Source organism: Carlito syrichta, unplaced genomic scaffold (genome assembly GCF_000164805.1).
Source record: "Carlito syrichta isolate Samal-C Ts95f unplaced genomic scaffold, Tarsius_syrichta-2.0.1 Scaffold270720, whole genome shotgun sequence".
Classification (NCBI taxonomy): Eukaryota; Metazoa; Chordata; class Mammalia; order Primates; family Tarsiidae; genus Carlito; species Carlito syrichta.
The window spans coordinates 199471-206737 of record NW_007214816.1 but is presented as its reverse complement, the minus strand read 5'-3'; the positions used below and the strand labels follow the sequence as shown (position 1 = coordinate 206737).

Below are 7267 nucleotides of genomic sequence, written 5' to 3'. Positions count from 1 at the left end.
GATTCAAAAGCTTCTTCTTGCATTGAGTGAGTGATTACCTGCATAAGGTCTCCAGCACAGTAATTCTCAAATTTTAACGTGCTTAGGCACTCTCTGGGATCTTGTTAAAATACAGGTTTTGATTCAGTAGGTCTGGGGTAGGATGAGATTCTGCATTTGCAACCAGCTCCCAGGTGATGCTGAGGCTGTTGGTCTGGGGACCACACTTGGAGCGGTCAGGCCCTAGCACAAAACAGCCCTCTGGCCAACAGATGTGTTATGTTTGGCTCATGTAGTGTTCCAAAAAGTCTCCATGAGTTGCCAACTTTTAAAAATTAGGAGTTTCTATTTAAAAAGCAGAATTTCCAACTTCTCTTGAGAAATTTAAGATCAGACATTCTCAGTCCTAAATTTCCTCAAGGTGGTAGTCAGTATATAAGTCTAGCATGTAAGAGGCAGGTGGAGGCCTGTGATCTTTGGTTTCTACAGTTTGCCTGCACTTTCACAGGAGCTCTTGCCTCCACAGACTTCACTATATACACCTTCCTCCTCAGCAGGTATCTGTGCTTGTAACTTTCATCCTAGCAGCTTGAAAGTGTTAAAATCTACTGCACCACCCAATATTCTTCCAGGAGTAACCTGATCTCCTGGCAGGAATTGGCACCATTAATTTATACTAAGAATGCACCAACAGCCTTGTATGGAAACAACACAGGTCTCTGTTGCCCAAATCATCTTGCTTGGCAAATGCCTGGACTGCTCCAAGGTGGCATTTCAGTATAGCCCATTAAGGAGATAAAAGGGCATTTATGGAAGGACCTGCATGGACAGTGAGATTGCACGGCTGCAAGGCATTCGACGCCAGTCTGGGGTGCAGCCAGCAAACTCTCAACTGCCTGAGGATCCTAAGAGCTCACTCTCATCCTTTAAGATGTCAGCACCTGAATGCATCTGGAAACACTTCTCAAACAAGAATCTTGGCCAGAAGTGGGGGAGGGACTCCACCTGGAGAGAATGTGTTTGTCGGCAAATGTGTGAGTGGGCGCGAGCAGACAGACCGCACATCTTTTCATCGTGGAATATTAATCTGCACACTGGCACTTGGCTATTTTTACATTTGAATGATGTCTCTTCTTTTGCCAAAAGCCCTCACGAGACATTCCTGCCATCCGCATATTAACAGACAGAGTGAAGTGGACTGATAAAATTTTTAGTATCAATTGATGAAAAGTATCCCAGGAATCACTTCTTCTCTGGTGCTTCTGATGCCTGATGTGTCTGTCATTTCCTATGATGAGAAAGATCTATGATTACAGTGGTAGGACCGGAATTAGGACTTGTGAAAAAGGACATTGGGTAAGTCTCTTCTATTTGTGACTGCCACCATGCATCTTATTCATCATTAATTTTCTTTACTAGGGTCATATTTATGAGCCCTTCTAGGGTTTGGATCTGTCTTTACCTGTCGCTGCAGAACTGTTATGCCAAAGCTTAACATTTTCATAGACTCAGTGGTATGAAATAAAGTGAGCATTGTAAAAACATAAATCATTGACAAGGAATACATACTTAAGCCTGAGGAAAAAATGGAGCTTAGAGCGTATGCATATAAATGCCTACACATGATCATGCCACTCATTGACATGCTAATTTTGTGATAATAGTAAGATGAAACAGGGAGAGTCCACATCCTCTTGACACACATAAGTTGGGGAATATTAGGATAATACAGTATTTCTGTTTGTTGGCTGGTAGTATTTAAATCTCAGCTTTTGAAAACTTTCCAAGACTGGACCTTGGCATAAATGATAAACACATTTTTAAAACTGCTCTAAAAACCCATTGCAGGACCGGCTAAGTTGAACTAAGTGAATCTTGGAAGTCCACTCCAATGTTTACCAATAATTCTTAATCATATGATCTGTAAGTGAATGTCACTGTATTAATATACCACAATATGGTATTTGCTTATGACCGTGTGGCTAAATGATCCCATGATTATCTGTTCTAGCTAATCAGGAAGTCTTTCCTAGTCTAGTATACAAGAATGAGAGTCAGACCCTAATTGTCATCATTGTGTTTTAAAGTACCAAATGCTAACTTGGGAACTTGAGTCTGGAACTCAAGTCAAAATGAAAAGGTTGACCTCTTTTGCAAGATTCACTAAATCGTCTCTCTTCTTTTTCAACTGCACTTCAATAGTTTTCCAAAGCCCCCAGACAATAGAACATTAAAATATTCCAAGCAGCAATGAGTATATCTGGAACCGTAGAAAAAATTTTAAAGGTTGATTTTATTTTAAAGGTTGCTTCAATAACAACAACAAGGAGGCCTAAGTGAGAACACAGGTAAGGGGGCATAAAATTCAAGTGCAAGGTGGATGAATTATTGAGAAATGGAGAAAATCAAGTGTCTTGGCATACTACAAAAATTTACATGTGCATAAAAAGGGAGCTGGCTAGCAATTCTGCATATATCACTTGGCAGAATCTTGCATTGCACATAATTGTCAATTGTGGATAAATGTATTTCAAGAAAAGATAAAGGGATTGGCTAAACTGTGGCATTTTAAACCCTAACCATGAATAGAAAATAATGGCTTCATTTCTTTCAGGAGATTAGGGTTATATTTATTACCTAGCATCATAGACAGGCTTAACTTCTGGGACCTCAAAACATAAATGGCTAAAAACTTTATTTTATCCTTACCTACAAAATGAATCCATACACAGTAGACAAAGCCTTGTTAGGTAAGAGATACCTGAGTGTGAATTCCATACACAATTCTGCTTGCTTTAGAGATGGGCCCTCCTTAGGTGAACATAATGGCAAGATATGATCAAGGTATTCTCTTTCTGAAAAGCTTTAGCTCATAAAACCATATATTAATGAAGTAAATTTTTATTAAAAAAAATGTTGCAGTGTGTATTCGATGTTCAATTCAATCCCAGAAAAGTTTTTTCCCATGGTAACATCTAAGTCATGTACACAACCCCGAAGTTTATCAATTGGCCAAAACTGGAGTAATACTATTTTTATACAAGTGCCTTTCAAATAAATTATGGCAATATAACCCAAGAGCTGCTCATTTTTTTCAAAATATGATGTAGGCAAAAGTTAAAATAATTATCTTCCATCACATCTATGAAAAGTTTGAATGTGAAAAGAGGGAGATTGTGAACAACATTAATCTCCCAAACTAAGATTCAATCACCTAATTTAGCACATAGATGGGCATATCTTAGGTCTTCTCTAACTGACCTTGAGCTTGAACTGTGAACATCTATGTTTTCTCCTCTTTAAAATCAAAGGGTTAGACTCTACAATCTAGACAGTCTCAACCAGCTGTATCTATAATATTTTGCCGCTATAATTGGGTTAGCCAAAGATTCCATATGGATAATATTTAACTGTTTTGATACCTTCAAAACCAAAAAGTTTAATGACCTGGCCAACCTTACTGGCAGAAAGACCTTAGACATTGTGACCACACATCAGTCAGACATCCACAATTAAATAAGTTCTTGTTTTAATATCTAGAAAATTTGTGACCCTAACAGACAGGACGTTTTTGAAAATATGTCATTTTCTAACAAGCTCAAAGTTAGCTGGCAAGGCATTTACACACCTTAAGAGACAAAGAGTTTCAAACTGCATGCAAGAAACATGGAGCAGTCTGGAGTGTTCTAGAGTTCTGTAGCCTCTAATTTGAATCTAAGATTTACAGTTTATCACTTTATTAATTCATGACGTCAACGACATAGTAACTACAAATAGGGCTCAGGACTCCCAATAGCATCAAGGACAAGAATCCAGCTCTCATTCCATCTGAAATTTTTGATCAAGCAATCTCAACTAGCTGACAAGGTATGCTTCAAAATTGCTTAACTTGATAAGTGTTTCCTTAGTAGGTAAGCATCATTTAACCTTGGTAAGATTTACAAAGAGGTAAAGAAATGTTTAAGAGAAACAAATCTATAAAAAAACTTTATACTGTTTGTGGTATGGAATATGTAAATATGTAGACCTTTTAATCATTTTAACATTTAAGAGGCCCAAATTTCACCTGCACATAAACTACTCATGTACTAATGCTAACTTGTACCCCACATCTTTACAATAAAAATATTTAAGAGAATTTGGCCTATCCAAATAACAGGTTGTTCTTATAATTCCAATTTAAAACGTTTAATTGAGTAATTGGTACAGACTTATCATTTGAAACTAAAAACTTAAGAAATTTACATATAGATTTAGGATATTTATGCCAGCAACGTTCACCATATTTATAAGTTTGATTTATGAGAATTATAAGAATTATTAAAAGGGAAGGATGCTTTCCTTGGGGAAGGAGGGAGTCAGTCAAGTCAAATGACTTAAAATGAATCCAAATATCTTGTGTTTATGAATACATATTAAAATATAAAGAGTTTAATTATTTAAGTTTGTAAATGGGGACCAAACATTTATAAACATGATAAAATAGTAAGATCTGAGTGCTGAATTTGAGGAATAATTGATTAATTCATTGAATATTAATTTTTAAAATCAAAACAACCTCTAAATAATCTTTCCTTTAAATAAAAACTTCCCTTCAGGGGCTCAAAAAACTCATAAAATCTCCTGCTTGTAAGGTAGCCTCTAAGGGCTGATGTGAAGGCCATAGTAGTGAGTGTAATTGATTGCTATGTAGTAATGTAACATGTCTCAGGGCATCCAGTATATCAGTTGCTAAGAAGTACTGAATCCATACTGTAGGCCAAGTTTTGTGCTAACCATTTTATAGCCAGTACCTCTCTGTGTTATAGAGGAACAATCCAAAGCATAGGGACATTAGATACCTTGTCAAAATGACAAGGAAATAAATGTCAGAAATGTGACTTGAACCCAGCGCTCTCAACCACCAAGCATCCTACCTCCTATAGGAAAAAATATTCCTTCAGGCCAATGAATTTCTAGAGCCTTACTAGTCAAAGTGTGGTCTAGGGGTCATCAGAATTGTCATTGCCTGGGTGCTTGTTAGCAATGCAGATTCTCAGACCTACTGAATGAGCATCTGCAGGTGATTCTTAGGCACATTAAAGTTTGAGAAACAGTCTTCTAGGATTGGCAAACTTTTCCTGTAAACACCAGAAAGAAGGCGTTTTGGGCTTTGTGGGCCATGTCATCTCTGTTGCAACCACTCAACTTTGCTACGAAAGCAGCCATAGACAATATACAAATGATTAAGCAATGGCGGTGTTACAAAAATATCTTTATTTACAGAAATAAGCTGAGGGCCACAGTTTTCCAACTCGTGATCTAGAGTTCAGTGGCTACACCACTAAGATGCATCTATTCTCTGATTTGCTGGAAGAAAATAGAATACATCCTCTGCTGTGGAAGACACACCTACCCTGACTCCTCTCCCTTTGGTAGCAAACAGCAGATTCCCAGTAATCCAATTTGCCAACCTCATCAAAACACTCCTTTTTCCTTGAGATCAGATGGTTATGTTTCAACCTTAACATCATTTCGTAGTGGGCCCAGTGTTGAAGGAGCCAGTGGAAATTTTCCAAGAAGAACATATAAGGAAATCAAATTTTAGGCATTTAAATTCGTTAAGTTCTTTGGAAGGTTAAAAAAAAAATTGGACTTGTCTTCCAGTAAACACAATTGCATAAGTGTAACTGGCTTTAGCACATTAACAGACCAGGATGCCTCAAATTCTGAAAAGCTTCTGAGCCAATGACTACACAATGATTAAATATGTTAGACAGCAGTTCTGTAATGGGACTATTTTGCTCCACAGACGAGCCCAGTCTTGCATTAGGGAGCACCACATTTATTGCTCAACTCTGAGCATCTCATTTCAAGCTCAACTTTTCCATCAGATGTTCCCACAAGAATATGAATACTACAGTTAAAGCAAACAGTTACTGCATTAGTTTCTTCTCTTTTACTTTTCCTGGTACAAGCAGGAAAGAGGCTTCTCACACTTGGCAAGTTAACTTAGCAAAGGAGGTTTAGGAATCAGTTTTGTGACAGTGCTGTAGCTGAGCAGTTTGTTTGTTTATGAGATCTGAAGTGATTTTACTTTTATTTCCTTCACTTTAAGCCAATCACACATTTCATAGAAGGAAGGTGAAATTAAGAATCATTGGAATTTTGGCCCAGTTTGTTCAAGAAAACCACGCAGGGTGAGCAGGTAGGTGATGTCCTGAGAACATCACAGCTGGAACTCAATGGCTTCTGTAGCTTCCAGCATGCTCATCTCAATTATGCTGTCACCCACAGTGGCCAGTGGCAATCAGCTCAGCTGCTTTGGAGTCGACCTCTGCAGAGATGATGGTTGCCTTTTTCTGCTTCTCAGTTTTTTCCACCACAAATCTGGACCTCTCTGCTTCTTGCTGAGCCACCTGTTTGGCTTTCAGCACTTCTGTGAACTCCTTCCTGATGATCAGATATGTCAAGGACATGTCATTGAGGATGAGCTCAAAAGTGGTTGCTTGTTCTGTATGTAAGGTCATCCCTCACCTGCCTGAAGACCAGCTCTCTCTGGGTAATTAGTTCTCTGGCAACAAAGTGAACCACTGCTGACTTGAGGGTCTCTGTGGTTATGGATAGCATCACACACTTATCATGATCCTCCCCAATGCTGGTGAAGATGTGAGGAAGCTGGCTGGCAACAGGTCAGAAAAGAATGTACAGTGCAATATCGACATTCACTAAAACTTTGCTATCAGTATGACTGGTATGTTATGTGGTCAAGAGCAGCAGTCAAAGATAATTGATTTCTGTACCCACAGGATGAGAAAGTGAGTCTTCCCCTACCACAATGTCTTGCATGCCACAGAATTGGTCAAAGATGACAGCTTTGTGCCCAGCATCCACATTATACAATACAGAGTTCACCATGCCTCCTGCAATGGGTAAGACCAGGCCAATCTTGCTGATGGACTCAAACACTTTGACAGCCATGATTCCTTCTGCTGGACCCTCTCATACCTGCCTCCGCTCTGACTGCCAAGCAGTTTTTTGTCCTCTGCCCATTCAAGAAAATGTGGAGAAAATAATAACAAAGTAAATAAGTCAATTGAGAAAAGAGGTGTTTATCTTTATCTTTTTTATTTTAAAAAATTTATTCATTTATTACAAAGATGTGGGGTACAATTAAGGGTTAGTTATATAAACACCAATCATGCAGGTACCCTTGTTGATGAGGTATGCCCCTTCCTCCCCTAACAGTGTCCCTCAACTGCCAGTACCACCTCAGATGTGTTTATCTTAGGCATTTATTGAGTGATCA

General features: G+C 38.4%; 1 pseudogene; it reads right to left on the bottom strand.

Moving 5' to 3' along the window:
- Nucleotides 1-6115: 6115 nt before the first annotated feature.
- Nucleotides 6116-6939, bottom strand: LOC103254118 (annotated as a pseudogene).
- Between the last annotated feature and the right edge of the window lie 328 nt (nucleotides 6940-7267).